The sequence below is a fragment of the Sphaerodactylus townsendi genome, linkage group LG02 (assembly GCF_021028975.2).
Source record: "Sphaerodactylus townsendi isolate TG3544 linkage group LG02, MPM_Stown_v2.3, whole genome shotgun sequence".
NCBI classification, from domain to species: Eukaryota; Metazoa; Chordata; class Lepidosauria; order Squamata; family Sphaerodactylidae; genus Sphaerodactylus; species Sphaerodactylus townsendi.
This window is the reverse complement of record NC_059426.1, coordinates 113,265,529-113,283,418: the sequence shown is the minus strand read 5'-3', so window position 1 is coordinate 113,283,418 and position 17,890 is coordinate 113,265,529. Positions and strand designations below refer to the sequence as shown.

The 17,890-nt window shown below is 43.1% G+C and overlaps 1 protein-coding gene across 1 annotated transcript in view; it reads right to left on the bottom strand.

Moving 5' to 3' along the window:
• The window catches only part of TSPAN18 (tetraspanin 18), a 175,478-nt gene extending 160,310 nt beyond the window's left edge, over positions 1-15,168 (bottom strand). Inside the window, exon 1 of the mRNA XM_048483711.1 lies at positions 14,848-15,168. The gene's annotated coding sequence lies outside the window, so the exon portion shown is untranslated. The remainder of the gene's footprint in view (positions 1-14,847) is intronic.
• Between the last annotated feature and the right edge of the window lie 2,722 nt (positions 15,169-17,890).

Here is a 17,890-nt window from a genome sequence, read left to right as displayed (position 1 = left end):
ACTTATAACCCTTTGTTAGGGGATATAAAAAGGAACACAAAGGAACAGTTCCCTAGGCACTGAAGTGAACAATCTGTCTTCTTGGTTTGAAATATGCTTAAGACATTCTCAAAGCACCATTTTTTTTAAAAAAAAAAGCAAAGCCTTTTAAAATTATATTTTCAAGACTCCATCCCCAAAAAATATTGATAAAAGTGAAGACTCAGGAAAACTGTTGCTTACAATAAAATGCTAAACACTGCGTTTAAGGAACTGAATTTGGCTTATGGAGCACATTTCTAAGTTGCAAGAGATGCAGAATCTCATGCAACCTCATATTTGTCCAAACACCTCCCTGGGCCATACCAACTAGTTATAGGTCAGGGGTGGCGAACCTATGGCACGGGTGCCAGAGGTGGCACTCGGAGCCCTCTCTGTGGGCACACATGCACAGAGTTTGTCATGTGGGGGGGAATCCCCCCCACACACACACACATCTAGGCTGGCCTGGGCTAGAGATGCTAGAGTGACGCATGTGGGACTTGCTGGAGGCTACAGCAGGCTGGCTCCTGCTTGAGGGGGTTATTCAAGTTAAATTGCTGCATTGGCACTTTGCAATAAATAAGTGGGTTTTGGGTTGCAATTTGGGCACTCGGTCTCAAAAAGGTTCGCCATCACTGTTATAGGTTATCCCCATCATTGAACCTGGAGATAATGTTGGAGAACTCCCAACATCTGTACAACAAACATAATTCATTACACAACACAAAACATTATTAAAAACAACTAGCGGGGCCCGACCATGCGTTGCTGTGGCAATTGTCCTTCTCATCACAGTCAGCAACCCAGACAGATGTCCATGCAGGTCCAATGATCCCCAGAATAGCCTTTTGGGAGCAGCAGTGGCATAGTGGCTAAGAGCAGGTGCACTCTGATCTGGAGGAACTGGGTTTGATTTCCAGCTCTGCAGCTTGAGTTGTGGAGGCTTATCTGGGGAATTCAGATTAGCCTGTGCACTCCACACACACCAGCTGTGTTACCTTGGGATAGTCACAGATTTTCGGAGCTCTCTCAGCCCCACCCACCTCACAGGGTGTTTGTTGTGAGGGGTGAAGGGCAAGGAGGTTGTAAGCCCCTTTGAGTCTCCTACAGGAGAGAAAGGGGGGATATAAATCCAAACTCCTCCTCCTCCTTTTCCTCCTCCTCTTCCTCTTCCTCCTCTTCTTCTTCTTCTTTTGGGGTGGTCAAATGGAATCCCTCTTTCCCTTTTCAATTCACATTATTATACAGTGCTGTCTTGGTTTTTAGTATAAGGTAACCCTTTCCATTCCACAACGGAACTGTCTAGAGTGCGAATCCCGCTGTCCATGAGGCTGGTTGACATGCACAGTCCTGGCTTGGGTAAGGCAGAACTGGGGCAAGGAGGCTATCCCAGTCAGGCAGCAGAGACAGGGTGGTGAGGCGCTCAGATCGAGGCCAGCTCCCTGGGTTCTTAAAAGGCCATGTGCAAAAGAAGCGGAGCCGGTAGTGTTGGTTCGCCCCTACCCCGTGGATTTTCTTAGAAGAAAAAGGCAAACTCCAGCTTGCTTTTAGTAAAAGAGAGCTGTGGCGAATATGGGTGAGGAAGTGGGTAAGTGGTGGTTGGATGTGATGGAGGGCAGAGTGAGGTATGTGACGATGAGCTGGATGTGTGTTGTGTGGTAGCAGTGGGTGAGGCACAGAGAGTGAAAGTTACCTGCGTGTGTGTGGGGGGGAACCCCACCTGACGTTTCACATGGCAAAGTGTGTATGTGTTTCACTTCTACTTGTATTACCTAACAGTATTACCTATCTACTGTTTTTGAGAAACATATGCTGACTTTTAGTGATAATGGCATTCTTTTCTAAGTAGTTACAGCCTGTCTGTTTAATGATCTGCTCAAGAATCTTTCCCGGTATTGATGTCAGGGTGACTGGGCGGTAATTATTTGGGACTTCTTTTTTCCTCTTTTTGAAGATGGGGACAGCATTAGTTGTCCTCCAATATGCTGGGACTTCTCCTGTTCTGCAGGAATTCTCAAAGATTATTGCAAATGGTTCTGAGATAATTTCTGCCAGTTCTCTTAATACTTTGGGATGTAATTCATCAGGCCCTGGAGAACTGAATTCATTTGAAGTAGCTAGGTATTCCTGTAATGCCTCTTTATTCAGTGCTGAATTTTCCCTACTGCATCTTCTGTTCGATTTCCCACTAGTTGAGCATTGTTTTTCTTTTGGGAAAAGACCAAGGCAAAGAAGGTGTTGAGTAGTTACAATAAACTTGCTTGTTTGAATCAAGTAAAGGTTTTCACTATTCTCATGTGTGCCTCTTTGAGATAATATGGAAGAAAAACATTCACAGAATGCAAAGGAAACTTCCCATACATTTCCCCCTCTGAATGTTCCCCATGTTCCATAATATTCCCCAAATAGTCTTACTACTGAATATTCAAACTGTGAAGGTTTGAAAGCTTCTGATCCTTTCACAATTGTGAGCAAAACTTTTTAATCCTTTTAGACTCTGATAATCTGTTGCTCTTTAATCTCTTCAAACTGCATAACTCATAACTGACATGTCCCTTCATGGAACTTGAAAGCGAAGCATCATCTTTAATTGGCAAGGCACTATGGTATACTTTAAGCTATTTATATGATAGAAAACATGTCAAGGCTATAAATTCAGAAGGGCAGCCCAGTCCACAACCTGAGGCAGTCAGGGATGGCACCACTGCCAACCTGCCACACTACCTCCAGATTCCACTGGTGCAGGGAGGCAGATTAAAAAAACGGACACTGGAAAACTTTCTATGGGGCTAAACAGAGTTATGCCACACAAAAGGGTGATGTAAATCCAACTAATGTCGACTCCGCCTCCAGCAACATCTAAGCCCACCTCCTTCCTGTGGTGGCATCCTATCAGATGCCAGCACAGCTCTACAGTGGCCCTAACTTCCAGGTTTCATCACTGGGAAGCTGGGGGTGGCTGGGTGCCTGTGACTTTGCCCCTTCCACCACCAGGGGTGCCCCTTAAACTGGCAGATGGGAGAAAACACAATGGCACAGCCCCACAACTAATTTAGCCCCCCCCCCCCCATAGCTCTGGGCTGAAAGACATCATATTAAGATGTCCTAGTGTTCAGACCTATGGAATAAAATCCCATAATATTTGTGTTTGGTTAAACAAATTTACTCATATTCCTCAGAGTAAAGAAGAAGGAAAATAAAATATTCAAAATTAATTTTTAAACAGCAATGCTCATATCACAGTAGATGTACTGTGACTGCAACATAACAATTAGCTACATCCGTAGTTAAGTAGAAGTAGTGAGAATCTACACTAGTTTAGGCAGCAATCTTAGGCATGTTTTCTTGGAAATCAGCAAAAACAAGGAAACAAAGAGAAACTTGGATCTTTGTCCATTTGTAAAAGGACAATTGTGCATGGTCTCAGCTCTAATTTATAGTGAAAACATCTAAAGAGACAAGAGGAAAGCTAACCTTCAAACCCCATTTGCTTCTTCTACTCACCGCCTTCCAAAGAAGAAAGAAGAATGTGCTCTCCAGTTGCAACCAACTAGTGGCAACCCATCAATGGGGCAGCACCATGTTTTCTAGTTATGGATCCCAAAAGGGGTGCCCCATCCCCCATTGTTTCCAATGGGAGCTGATAGGAGATGGGGGCTACACGTTTGAGAGTCCATAACTTTGGACCCCCTGAACCAAATTTCACCAAACCTGGGTGGTATCATCAGGAGAGTCTTCTAAAGATATCCTAAAATTTTGGTGCTGATAGCTTAACAGCAGGCACCCCCCAAATTTCCCCAGATTCTCCTTTTAAATCCACCTGCTTTGGCATGGACTTAAAGGGAGAATGTGAGGTCCCCAGTTTAAACATTTAAAGTGATGCTGTTTCAGGGTGGGGGATAATCCACCCCAAAACAGCATCATTTTCAATGTTGTTTTAATTGGGAACCCCAGCTTCTTCCTTTAAGGTGGATTTAAAAGAAGAATCTGGGCTCCCTAGTTTAAACACCATTGAAAGTGATGCTGTTTAAGGGTGGATTCCACTGGAGGTGTTTTTGAGAGATGATGCTGACATTTGTTTGGTAAATGTTTTGCTGGGGGTGATTTGTGAGAGATTTACATGCTTAATACCCATTTGCACTGGCTTGGAGCTGTTTCTCAGACTAACAACCTACCTCATAGGGTTGATGTGAGGACAAAATTAGGAAAGAGTTGGTTGGGAGAGAGACATGTATGTTTTGCTGGGGTGGGAGGTGTTTTGTGAGCTGGTGCAAAAAATCATTGTTTGGTCATGGTGGGGGAGGGGGGGCCATACCGCCGGGGGGGCCCCTCCAAACTCAGGTTTTGTCCCTGGGCTCCAGTTTTCCTAGATATGCCTCTGCCTATCAGTCCTTTGGAATGAGGCAGAGTTGGTCACAACCAGATTGGAGACCACCAAAGAAGGCTGGAGTTGCTATGTGGAGGAAGGCATTAGCAAACCATCTCTGCTTGTCTCTTGCCTGGAATGCCCCATAGATGGGTTGACATAAGTTGGTTGCATATATATATTATATAACTTAGTTGAAACAAATTCCTCTAGGTTCTTTCAGAAAAGTAAAAAAATTGTTATGCATGATGTATAATTTACTCTTCATTTTCATTTTTTGTATTCTGTGCGTATACTAGAATAAGGTAAATCTCCTCCTACATTCAAGCAGTTAAACTGAATAATCCCTTAAAAGTTGGATTCTGGCCTTGTGCTCTCTGGAATTTTTGTAACAAGTGCCTTTCATTAATTTAAGATAAAAAATTGACTTAAGGCCACATCAATTCAGTTGAAGAATAAACGAGTGTCAAGTTCAAGGTGTTAGTAATGACCTTTAAAGCTTTAAGCAGCCTGGAGCATTGTATCTCCTGCTTCTCTCAGCATACTCCCCAAAGAACAATGTGCTCAACTGGTACCAGCCTACTGGTGGGCCCTGGCTCAAGAAGCATCCAGCTGTCCTCAGCCAGAGCCAGAGTGGGATATAAATCAAATCAGTTCAACTAAATAGGGAACTGGTAAAGACTGGTGTCAATCATTTTTCCTTTCCCCTTTTCTCCATGTGATATCATTTGCTTTAAAAAGGTAATCAAAGTGACCTGCAAAAGTCATACTTTTAAAAATGTTTACCAATAAAAGGGCCACACTATACATGTTTGAATTATATTCAAGACATTAATACAATATACAATTTGTATATCAGTTTGCCACATATGGAGGGGTAAAGAACATCCTAAATTATGAAGTTAATAGCAAATCAGCTGATTAAATATTTATTATTTGGGTTTTATCCAGGTGACATTAAGGGGGAGCTCAGAGGAAATCTTTGTTCAGGGGCCAAAGGCTATTGACAGCTACATCCAGTACTTGTCTCTGGAATCATGTGGTAGAATTTTCCAAATGAAAACTGTCTTTTATTTCCCTAAAAGGGAGTAACACAAGGAAGTAGTTAGGTTGTTTATGAACACTACATAATATCCTTACAGCACAAGGAATGGGTACCAAACACAGAAAAGCAACAGCCAGTTTTTAGCCAATTATTTATAAAGATGCATGCAGCAAACTCATTGAAAATCTTGAATTATGGAAAACTTTATGATGTGCCTTCCACATATGAATAAAACAAGGAGCAGAAAGGTAAATTGATTTGTTTGCTATCATAGCAAAGCCTGACAAATGACAGAATTAGAGCAACTTGAAACCAGGCTCAACACTTTAAACCTGTCCAATCTGCAGCTAGAGTGACATAATGCCCAGTTTAAAGGAGGGCAATTTTGATCATGTTGCCACACAGAACATTTTATAGCCATGGCTGAAGTGTTGGATTTAACATTAAACCATTACTCCCCAACCCATCCTGCCTTTTAAATTATGGAGACAGTTACTGCATTAATATGTGTGTGAATGTGAAAAGACTTTAGTATATGACATTAAAATGCCAATGGAAACTGTAAAAGTAGCAGTAAAGAGTGTTCTCATAGACATGAGTATGTCTATGTAGCATTATTTGTTGAAAACATCTTAAGTGTACAGAATGGCAGCATGCCAGTCCCTGGAATGTGGCTTGTTTAGGGTATTCCAATTTAAGCAGTAACACATGTATTCTGTGGCAAAGAACAGAAATGAAGTTTGCTGTTGGCTTTTTGGACTATGCACATCTCAGTTGTCCAGTGTAGATGAAGACAACCAGATAAACCTTCTGAGCTATTAAATGGCTGCAGCCTTTTGGCAACATTTCCAGAAGCTGAGCACTTACGGACCCCTTCTTTTAAGATTTCTAGAATCTGTATGTAAGGTATATCCCTGGATGTTCCCCTTTGCAAACCATCCACCTTGGCTTTCACTCTACCCTTTCCAGGTTCTGCAGCCTCAGAATGGGCCAGAGCAGCACTAACCACTCAGCTCTGCCCCTTGGCTGGTAGGTTCTCTGTACAATAGAACCTCACCAGCTCATCTCTTCCTCAGCCTCCGCTCTGGTCTTCATTTAAAGAAAGATTGCTGTACCCCTTTCTACCTAGGCCAGGGGGCCTACTACTCCCCAAATCCCCTTCATCCAGCAGAGAAGGACACTGCCTAAAACACCATCCAATCTCCTGTCATGCGCTTCCAATATTACCTTCTTCACATTTTCAGTTTCAGGCTTCCTGGCAACAGAAGGGGATAAGATCAGGTTTGACCTAGTCCTGGGAAAAGTTGAAGAATATTTTGTGCCTAAATGCAACCTTACCTGTGAAAGGACTTTTTTTTTCACCATAATAAAACAGATAAAACAGAACCTGGTGAATCTGCAGAAGCTTATATTAGGTGGTTACATGAGCAAGCAGAAATTTGTTACTTTGGGGCTAGGAAAGGTAAAAATATCAGGGACCAATTAGACATGGGCATTTCAGACATAGACCTTCTTGCAGAGGTGTATCGGAGGGAAATGGCGCCTGGAGACAACCCCTTCTCCAAGTGCCTCTGGCACTCTCCCAACCTGTGCCCCCCAATGCTTAGGAGCATGGTTAGGGGGTGCCAAGTCCCGCTCCCGCTGGTCTCCAAGCAGGCTGACAGGGCCTGGGAAGGCCAAAAGCTGGCCTGCATGGAGGCCATGAGAGTGGCTTTGGAAGTGGGGCCTCTTGCCACTGAGCCCCACCCCCCTGGCCTCCATGCAGGCCGGCACGGCAGGGGCTGGGGAGGTCAAAAGCCAGCCTGCATGGAGGCTGAAGGTGGGGCTCGAGAGCGGGGCCACACAGGGGTGGGGGCAGGGCTCAGTGGTGGGAAGTCCTGCTCCCAAAGCCCCTCTCGCAGAAAACTCAGAGTCTGCCCCAGGTTCCATTTTTGCCAGCTTCGCCTCTGAATACAGATATGTTTTAAAAGTTCGTGCAGTCAACCATACGTAAATAATATGCTTCTAAACATCTTTTCTCCCCTCCCTTCATACACAATGTGTAATATTCCTTGTAACAATAATATTTAAGCATTTCATAGAAATCCTAACTAAGATACCAGCAGCTCTATAGGTCAAAATACAGCTCTATAGGTCAAAACACAGCTATAGGTCAAAATACTTTCCTATAATAGGTGAAAAAAGGCAAAACTAAGGATAATTAAATAAAATAGACAAATCTGATTATTTGTTGTTGTTTTTTAAAAGGATCTTTAGGAGAAAGATTTTTATCTGATGTGAATCTGTTAGCTATTTATCAGCTTAAACTCATTATATACACATATGGTTTTCAAACTGTACATGTGTGTGTGCATTTTTAAATTGGGCAAGTATTTGCTGGTAAAATGTCATGCATCCAAATGCCAGAAACTGGGAAGAGAGTAAGACTGGAGAGAGTGAAGGCTACTACAAAGCATGTCATACTGTTTTAACAATGGAAGAATCCTGTATCCATCTATGAATATCAATGCTCAAATATTAGGGAAAAATAATTGAAAAATATAGAAAGTTATGAATGTGTTCTTCTATTTTATACTGTGTAGCTCCAAGAGAGTTGGGGCAGATGGGTTATGTGAAGTTAACAAGTGTAATGTGTGAACTGTTCATTCTGTTCATACAAAGATCTTTGCATAATGAATTCCAAGCCTTTGAGTGCCATAACTTGAGCATAGACCTAAGCATAGAAACACAATCCATAGACCTAATCAGAAACACAAGCATGCAATGTTCAATGCATGTACAGAAATGCAAATGATTTTGCCATCTCCAATACCCAATTAAAAATATGTTTTCTGCTGCTCTAGAGACTAGGACAAGGGAGTAATGGACTCAAGGTGCAGGAAAAGAGATTCCACCTAAATATTAGGAACAGCTTCCTGGCAGCAACGGCTGTCCAACAGTGGAATACACTGCCTCAGAGGGTGGTAGAGTCTCCTTCTTTGGAGGTTTTTAAAAAGAGGCTGGATGGTCATCTATCAAGGGTGCTTTGATTGTGTAATCCTGCATGGCAAAGGGTTGGACTTGATAGCCCTTCTGGTCTCTTCCAACTCTATGATTTTTTCAAAATCTCAAAAATAATCAAGGCTAATAAATGGCTTTACTTCCCATATATTTAATGTACATTATGAAAAAAAAACATTATTGAAACCTAGGTTGAAATGTGCTTACTCTGGCAGGGCCAAGGGCCCATAAGCTTGCTCAAATATGATGATGGAAAGCCAGAATGCCAGCTTTCTGAACACTAAATTGGCAAGCCTGAATGACAGAATTGAACTACAAAAATACTAAACCAATCATCAGCATCTGTTTACCAGGACATGTTCCATAAAACAAGCCTATTTTAAATCCTTCTCAGTTATCTATTGACCTATTATGGTAGTTGTGCAAGAACAAAAACTATTGATCATTTGCAATAATAATTCATCAGATAAAACTAGACAGAAGGTTCATTGTTAGATGTTAAATGTGACTCTCCAAAATTCCTAATGCAGTGGCCCAAAATGAAACAAACACACTGAAACAGTTATAGGCACTGTTCTTTTCTAAAGCTGTGCTACTCCTTTCTATAGATTTAATTTTGGCTGCCTAAAACTGATGCAAAACCATAGTGTGCATTAGGCAATGTTTCAGCTAAAGTTGGCAGATAATTTAGTACAACTCTACAGTTTCACAAGCATAGTACCTATGCTTCTCACCAGCAACCCCCCCCCCCCAAAACACAACACAAAAGCCCAAAAATGATAGCATCCTGGGATGATACTGTTTGAGAGGTGACGGGTAACAGGAAGAAAAATTGTACGACCAACATTTCCAAATTTAAAAAAAGTCCTTTAGACCTGACTGTAAAAAATACTACCGGTATTGATATTTTCAAAGTGATTAAAGGAGGTTATATTTTATTAAGACAAAATGTACCCTGCTCTCAAATTTTCAATTTTCAATGTATTGTCGAACGTTTTCACGGCTGGAATCACTGGGGTGTTGTGTGGTTTCACGGCCATACAGCCCAGAAACCACACAACACCCCTTTTCAATTTTCATTTTTATTTCTCACAAATCGCCTTTTCTAGATTCAGTGGCCCTTTGTCACTTGATTTCCTTGTAAGACCCTTCAGTGACTACCTTGATTTCATGTTTCGCGGTTTAACATCACTCAAGACACTTGTAGTTCAGACAATGATCCATTCTGCACAGCCTAAATTAGATGTCCTGGGGATGCTAAAAAAGGCATCCTGGGAAGGCACTTCATACAGCTTTCTTCCCAGGACATTCTTAAGATGCCTGATTTTGGCGTCTTTTGGGGAGAATACTTCAAAGTACACTTTTTTCCCCTAAGGGGAAAAATGCCTGCAAGACATCTCCTGCCTGGCTGCACAGTATGCAGAGCTCAAAAGGCATCTTATTTTTCCTACCTGACCATTTTGCTCTCTGGTGAGTTTCACTCTCAGTTTGAGCCTGGGATTTTGTGTACAACTGAAGGGATTCTCCCTGCCATTTGTTGAAGGTTGCCCCAGGACATCTGCTCTGCAGGCTCCAATCCCGGGCACTTATTTAGCCCCAAAAGTACATAATTGTATTCAGCTGGTCCTGCCGATTCTGGAAATACATAGTTTTCCTATATATTTTTTTCATTTTATTTTGGAGGAACTATGTTCGAAGATACACAGACATGCATAAGAATCTTAGCCCCTTGAAAAGCATTGGGACACCTCCCTAACCCCTCCCCCCTCCCCAGGATGGGTGGACCATGACTAGATCATAAGCCCCCTCCCCCTTCCTCCCCTTTCCCCCAGGCTGGGTGGGCCATGACTAGATCATGAACCCCTTCCCTTCACCCAGGTTGGGTGGACCCTGGCCAGAAGCTGAGGCCTCCTTCCCTCTCTCCCCCAGGGCCAGTGGGCTTTGACCAGATGATGGGGGTTTCGTATACTTTTGATTATTAGACTTTATATCAATAATATAATTGGTAATATTTTTATTTCTATATAATATTATATGTAGAATTTGGTTTTAGCTGTGTTATTTTTCTGCATACCTGTTATCACCAAGCTGTAAATCTGTTTGATTTTAAGTATCTTTCTAATTTTCTCAATAAAGCTCTACTTTGCTTTTTTTTAAAAACAATTGTTTTCAGTTAGACTATATTCTTATTTCATGTTCTATGATGTCCCAGATTATTACCCATGATACACGTTATTGTTTTTTTCTGATCACACCTCCATATTATTAATCCTTAAATTTCTAGTTAGACCTGGTTTATGACATCTTAATAGTTCTCTTCTTAAAAAATCAGATGATGGATGAGTTACCAGAATGATTTGCTTCTCAATGGGTGGTAGACCTGTCCTCCATGGTCTCAATGCTTTTCAATAGGAGACTTCCGAGCAGCTAAGATTCTCTTATGCATGTCTGCGTAGCTACAAAGATAGCTCTTCCAAAATAAAATTTAAAAAATAGGAAAACAGTGTATTTCCAGAATCAGCAGGACCAACTAAATACAACTATGTACTTTTGGGGCTGAAAAGGCACCAAGATTGGAGCTTGCAGAGCAAACATCCTGAGGCAACATTCAGCAAATGGCAGCAAGGAGAATCCCTTCAGCTGCACACAAAATGTTGCTGTTGTCCTCAAAGAGAAATATTCAGACATGGTAAAGGTAGCCTGCTATACAAGCAGCAGAACCATTACTGACCCACGGGTTGATGTCACATCATGATGTTTATGGGGTGGTTTGCCATTGCCTTTCCCAGTCATCTACACTTTACCCCAGAAAGCTGGGTACTCATTTTACTGACCTCAAAAGGATGGAAGGCTGAATCCATCTTGAGCCAGCTTCCTGAAACCAATTTCCATCAGGACTGAACTCAGGTTGTGAGCACAGCTTGGATTGCAGTACTGCAACTTACCACTCTGTGCCACAGGGAATGGCATGAACATGCCTTATATTTTAAAAACTTATACAAAATAATGATTAATTGGCAAGGGAGTTTTGAACTGAAAGTGACTCCCAGGAAAATTCTAAAGAGGCCATCGTTTAAATAAAATATGTATTTATACCATATCTTCACATGTTATCCTTTCAGTGGTCTCTCAAGAAGTACCAACGATAAATTATAAAAAATAGTTAAAACACAACCATCACAACAGTTCAAATAACAAATCTTACCTATGTTCCATTTTATAATAATTGCGCCGCAAAGTACATCAGAAATGCCCAGCACAAACCCTTGCAATATAGTTGCTATATGCACGAAACTATTCCACCTGCTGGAGACCATCAACTATCTGAATAAGTATCAACAGGACTGAAGAATTCAGAGGCCCCTTCCGCACACGCAAAATAATGCATTTTCAAACCACTTTCACAACTGTTTGCAAGCTTTCCGCACAGCTTTAAAGAGCACTGAAAGCAGTTTGAAAGTGCATTATTCTGCATGTACGGAATGAGCCAGAGAGAAACATAGTAGAAAGTAAATCTTTAGACCAAAATTCATATATAGTTTCTAACACAAATAATTAAAAGTTGCTACTTAAATCAACAAAGGTTTGGCATTGTCCGTATGACAATTTGAAATAACCCTCATGATTTGAAGTCATTTCTAAACAATTATTTATGTTAATCAAGGAAAAGCATTATTTGCACAATGAGCAAACCACAGTTAAGACTGTCTTACCACCTTCCTAGTCTTTCTGCTTGCACACTGAAACATTCAGGCAGATCTCAGTTGGGCAAGTTTAGCAATAGTTTCAACATGCATTTGATATCTTAATTCAGGTGAGAGAAAGAAATCATGATCAGTAGTAACCATGATAAAGACTTATGTCTACACTAGGCCTATAAAATTACAACTATGCATTAGCATGTTTTAAATTAACATACTAAAACTAGAAATTTGATCTCTCCATGCACTGCAATCTTTAAAATGCTTCCTTTGGAGAAAGGTCCACTGAATAACCTGAGTAGGTTCCTGGGAGACCTGAGTAAGATTGCTAGTTTGGTTTATTAGGAAACAATATAATAAAATTGGAAGAAATTGTCTGGTCCAGCACACTATCTTTCCTAAAAGAAAGATATCTTTGACTGACAGCATCTCAAGGCAGACAGAATCTGATTTATCTTTTTTAAAAAGTTAAAAAAAAGAAATTCAATAGCCAACCTATACATAATGTACCAATAATTCTGTAGTGCTCACCTACAGAGCAATGCAATCCATTCAATAACTATCTCAAAATGAACTAACAGAAGGAATTAGACACTCTGGTAGGTTTGAATGTTTCTTCCCTCTTTTTGAAACTTGCTACTCATGGAAAACTAGTAACTACAGGAAAAGTCTATGCTAAAATCCTTAACCTGAAAACACCCACTTTACCTCTTTTTAACATGGGGGATATTCAAGCTCTGTTCAGATGCCTGAAGCTCAGTTCAGGTCTGTATCACATGTTATTTATGGATACTGGAATTAGCTTTCAGGTAGGATATGATACATCCCAACAAATATCCCACATATTCAAGCCAATCCATTCCCCAACTAATCTTATAAAGAATATCCCAAATGTTTAATTAGTGCTTCTTCTGCTATCTGCTATGCTGAATATTTTAGGATGCTGGCATCAGGAAAAGTAATGATTTTAAGAATTAGAAGAACAAACAAAGCAAGAAGAAAGCTATGTTATTGAAAGCTACAGTTCTCAATATGAATTTCATCAGGTAACAAAATGAGTCATAGGATATCCTAAAACTAAGCATTAAGAGTCCAGATAAAATACCTTATTGCTAGAAATCCTTCAGGAGAAAGAAATTCTTCAGTGATTGTTGGAGATTTCTTCCAACGGATAATTTTTTTTTATATGAGGGTGAGTCAGAAACCTAGGCAACTCTATCACCTAGATCAGTAGAAACTTTCCACATTAGACCATGCCCCAGTCTAAAGACAAGACTACTTGTTAACAGAGTATTTCAACTTGAGAACCCTGTTGTGAAATAATATATTCCACTCTCTCTCCTGCTGTTAGCAGCAAACTAACCACACTAGTAGGAAGTCAAGATATTAAATGTGACAAGTCATTAAGGTGATCTTTGGAGATAACAGACCCAGTTCAGTGGGAATTGCTCCATATGCTGGCGTGAGACAGAAGGTCTCATGGGATTGTGGTCTCAAGGAAATTTTTTACTGTCAGCCTAAAGTTTGGTTTAGTTTGGATCATTCAGAAGCCCTACATTCTTCTCAAAGGAAGACACCTGCACATATATGGGAAGGAGACTGAGCACCCTTGTTTCTCCCAGCAAAGAAGCATGCAATAGATCATTCAGTAAACACACACACACACAAGTAGTTTCACACACGCACTGATCGGAAAAGGCAAGCTGGCTTCCCTTTCTACGGCCCCTTCCGCACACGCAAAATAATGCATTTTCAAACCACTTTCACAACTGTTTGCAAGTGGATTTTGCTATTCCGCACAGCTTCAAAGAGCACTGAAAGCAGTTTGAAAGTGCATTATTCTGCATGTGCGGAATGAGCCTACCTCAGTTGCCTAAAACGTGCCACAGATACTAAAAGAGTGGGGAAGGGTGTTAGCAACTCCGTTTAGTTTTGACTTCGTCAGAGCAGCAGCAGCAGAAGAGAAGGAGAAGAAGGGTGCTATTGTCTGTGCCTAAGAAAAGAAAAACCAGGATGCGTGAGGTCACGAAAGATTAATAAATCCATGGCAGATGGGCAAAGAGAGGAAAGTGAGCCGGCCTGCCAAGAGGGACTTTTGGAAGAAAACGGGCACAGCTTCATGTCCGGGGATAGTTTGTGAAGAATAGGGGCAGCGCCGCCGTCCTAAGGGTTAAGAACTGGGAAATTTCGAGCCCTCAAAAGAGAGGAGTAAAAGAAGGGACCTCTCGTGGGAGACCAACATCGCAGGGCTTTTGGTGGACAGAGAGGGTTCCGGGGAGATCAGGGAAGGGCTGCAGAGATTGCCAGAAAGCACCCCTCTGTTTAGGGGGAAGCGAAAGAATTCTACGACAAGAAGTCAGGAATTAGGGGAAGGGGACAAGAGCCCTCTCATCTGGAGGTGGCAGAAGGGGAAAGACATCAAGGCTGGAGAACGAGGAAAGGAAGAGCGCTGGAAGGCACAGGCAGCTCCGAGCACATGAGAACGCGGCTCGGCGAGAGGATTTCCCAAGAGAGCTGAGAAGGGCATCAAGGCTCCGAAGTGCGGGACTCGTCGAAGGGCTGGGGCACCAGCGCAGCGTGGGCTGCAGGGTGAGGCCGGAGGGACCCCTCGAAGCAAGGCAGAAGCGGCGCCCCGGAACCGCTCCAGCCAGCCAGCCAGCCAGCGAACAAGTCGGGGGGCGGCGGGGGGCGCACGCACGCGCCAGCGGACTTACCCTCAGCGCTGCTGTGCAGCCGCTCTTCCTCCACCCAGCAGCTGGGTCGCTGTGTCCCGGGCCGGAGGCGGCCAGGCAGCCGGCGCCCTGAGCCGCCGCTGAGCGAATGGAGCTGGCGCGAGGAACAGCAGAGCGCTCCCTGGCTGCGTGCGCGTCTGCCTTTGCCCAGCCGCCTGGGAAAGCCGGAGTCGCCAGCTGCAGCCAGCTCCACCTCCTAGCCCGTGCCCCCTCCCTCCTCGCCGTCCGCGCCTTCCTTTCACTGCATTGTTCCCGGGCCGGGCAGCCGCGTCCTGTTCTGGCGGGGAGCTCGACGCCTCTCCTCCTTTCCGGAATCCCTTCGTCCCGCCGCTGCTCGCTAAGTCCCCCGCCCCTCCCGCCCCGGGCAACTGGTTGCTTTCCCTCTAGGGAAGTGCCTGGCCGTCCTAACGTTTGGTTGCCACTCTTTCCCCCAAAAAAACTTTTAGCCTTCTTTCGGGCCAATCAAGTGGCCGTGGGGCGGGGGGGGGGGGGATGGAAAGGAAGCAGAGAGGGGAGTCAACATGATAGATTCCCAGAGGCTGGGCACCTTGCAGACTTATGAGCTCGGCGATGAGAATGGGGGTCCGAGGTCTTTTCTAAGAGGTGGTTGCGCCACAGTATTTAATCGATATTCCTTATCCCAAAGACGAACTCGTGTAAGTTTGTTGTCCCAAGGCCAACAACTTGGTGGCAGCTTACCGATGAACATTATGCCATATGGCAGTTGTGGGTTTTCAGGGCTGTGTGGTCATGGTCCGGTCGTTTTTGCTCCTGATATTTCGCCCATATCTATGGCCGCCTCTAAAGATGCCAGCCATAGACGCGTCAAACATTAGGAGCAAAACCTGCCGGACCACAACCACACAGCAGGAAAAAGCACAAAAGTCCATTGATTCCAGTAGTGAAAGCCTTCCGCAATACATTATGCCCTATTCTTTTAACATGTGATCAGTCTACTTCATGAGCTGCAGAAATTAGGTTCACACTGGTACATAGCAGGGGCACCACTGTGGGTCTATTCTTATATGCTGGGGGAGGCAGGAGAATTAGTCTTTTGCCAGTAGAATGGTTTAAAAAAAATCAGTTGTAGCCATGGCTATACCTCTAGGCCACTAATAACATGCCAAAGCACATGCCTGTGTTGCAATATAACCACCAATGTGTAACAAGAAATTAATTAAAAATTGATGTTTCATGTGAGCCCAAGGCACTTCTCATACAAACAGGCTGCTTGCTGGGTCTCCACATAAGTCATTTTTTCTAGACTTACCTTCTGCTAAACACTTTCTGTAGGGGACTGGTAATTCTGTCCTATCTCTTTATCAGATGTAAATAAATCATTCAACAAATTCCAATGCAGACTTTTATATGCTCAGAGGAGAGTTGAAACTTATTGACCCTCAGAGAAGCAATGGCTTAGCTCCTAAATGTTGTTTCCATTTGCGCCCGTCATTGCCCACTGCAGCAGAGGTGGTACTCCAGTGCACTGTACATTCCTCTGACACTAGGTGCTTTCCAGCTAATTAAATGATGCTAGACTTGGCATGGGTAGAAACTCCTAGAGTCAGAGAATGGTCTCTCCATTGGAGAATTGCTCCTGCAATGGAAAATGCTGCCACAGAAGCAAGGCTTAGGATCACAGCAGAAACCTAGACCTTGTCTACATGCATAGGTAACCACAGATTTTTCCAGTGTACAGAACTTGGAAATGTTTTCTCTGAAATCCACAGACCTCCTTTCCTCTGTCATTTTAGGGATTTTATCCCTTGTTTCTACAGTTGCATTTATTCCACATGCTACTGCTGAAAATGTTGTTCCTGATAGTGATGCACTATCATCCATAATGCACAAGAAAAACTTCCCCTTTTTTCCCTTTTGCACATACACTCTAGCATTACTGCACAGTTACATTTTGAAACAGCAACTCAATGTCTCAAACTCCACTTCTGCTATTCAGAACCACCAACTCAAAATGAAAGCCAGAACAACTTGTGGAGCAGACATTGTTTCCTGAAAGAACAGAAGCATGAAGCCTATCCTCCACACACTAGAAGTACCATATTTTATGGCCAAAATTGATCTGTGGTGACCCATGACCGCTACTGCAGCAGTCCCAGATTACATGCAGAAATTACTCCTAGTGATCTTTTCAACCACCCCAAGCTTCAAAATTGCTCTCTGCTCTAATGTTACATCTATAGGCTATGTGAAATTGACAAAGTTGATCCAATCAACCATTCTAGTTTATCGCTCTTCCATAGTTGCTAGCTCAATATGACAAAGAGAATTTTTTTCAAAAGTTCCTTTTGAAAACAAAAGAGGATGGGGATGAGACAATGGCTGATGGGGAGGCAGGGCAACTACCCAGGGCTTGGATAAGGGCCAGATGTTTGCACAAAATGAAAGCCCCAAAAGCCCTTACTGAAGCAGGGGCCTGTCTTACACTGGCCCTCAGGAACCAAAAATAGTCCAGACACAGTTCTTAGTGAATTCAGTCATTTAATGAGTACCCAGAGCCTGGAACCAAGACAAGGCTAGAAATAGAGACCTGCAAACTGAACCACAACATTGCTGCCACGAGCAAGATCAGCTGCAATCTCTCCATTATAACCTCTCCCATTCACTAGTGCAATAATCTCTTACAGCTGAGTTACTTTAGTCTGGCTTCTGCAAAGACTTTGCATCTGATTCAGCTCACCCCATTCTAATCTGCTGCTGTGTCTCCTTTGCTGTAAACTAGCATGCAGTCTCCTCCTGTGTTACTGCTGGGGCTCTGGAGACAGGGGGGTGATGTAGCTGGCAGGGTTCCCTCTGGCTTAGCATCAAGAAGCTGAAGAGTCTTGGAGCTAGACCCTGGCAGAGGAATCACAGAGCTTGGACCTGGCTGTGGATCCCAGCCTGAATGCTCTCCTTGAGCCTCTGAATCTGGTCCTGCAGGAACTACTGACTGCTCAGGCTCTGTGTTTACATGCAGCGCTTTGGAATCTGGAACCAAAACTGTCCCATCCTCTCCGTCTGAGTCTTC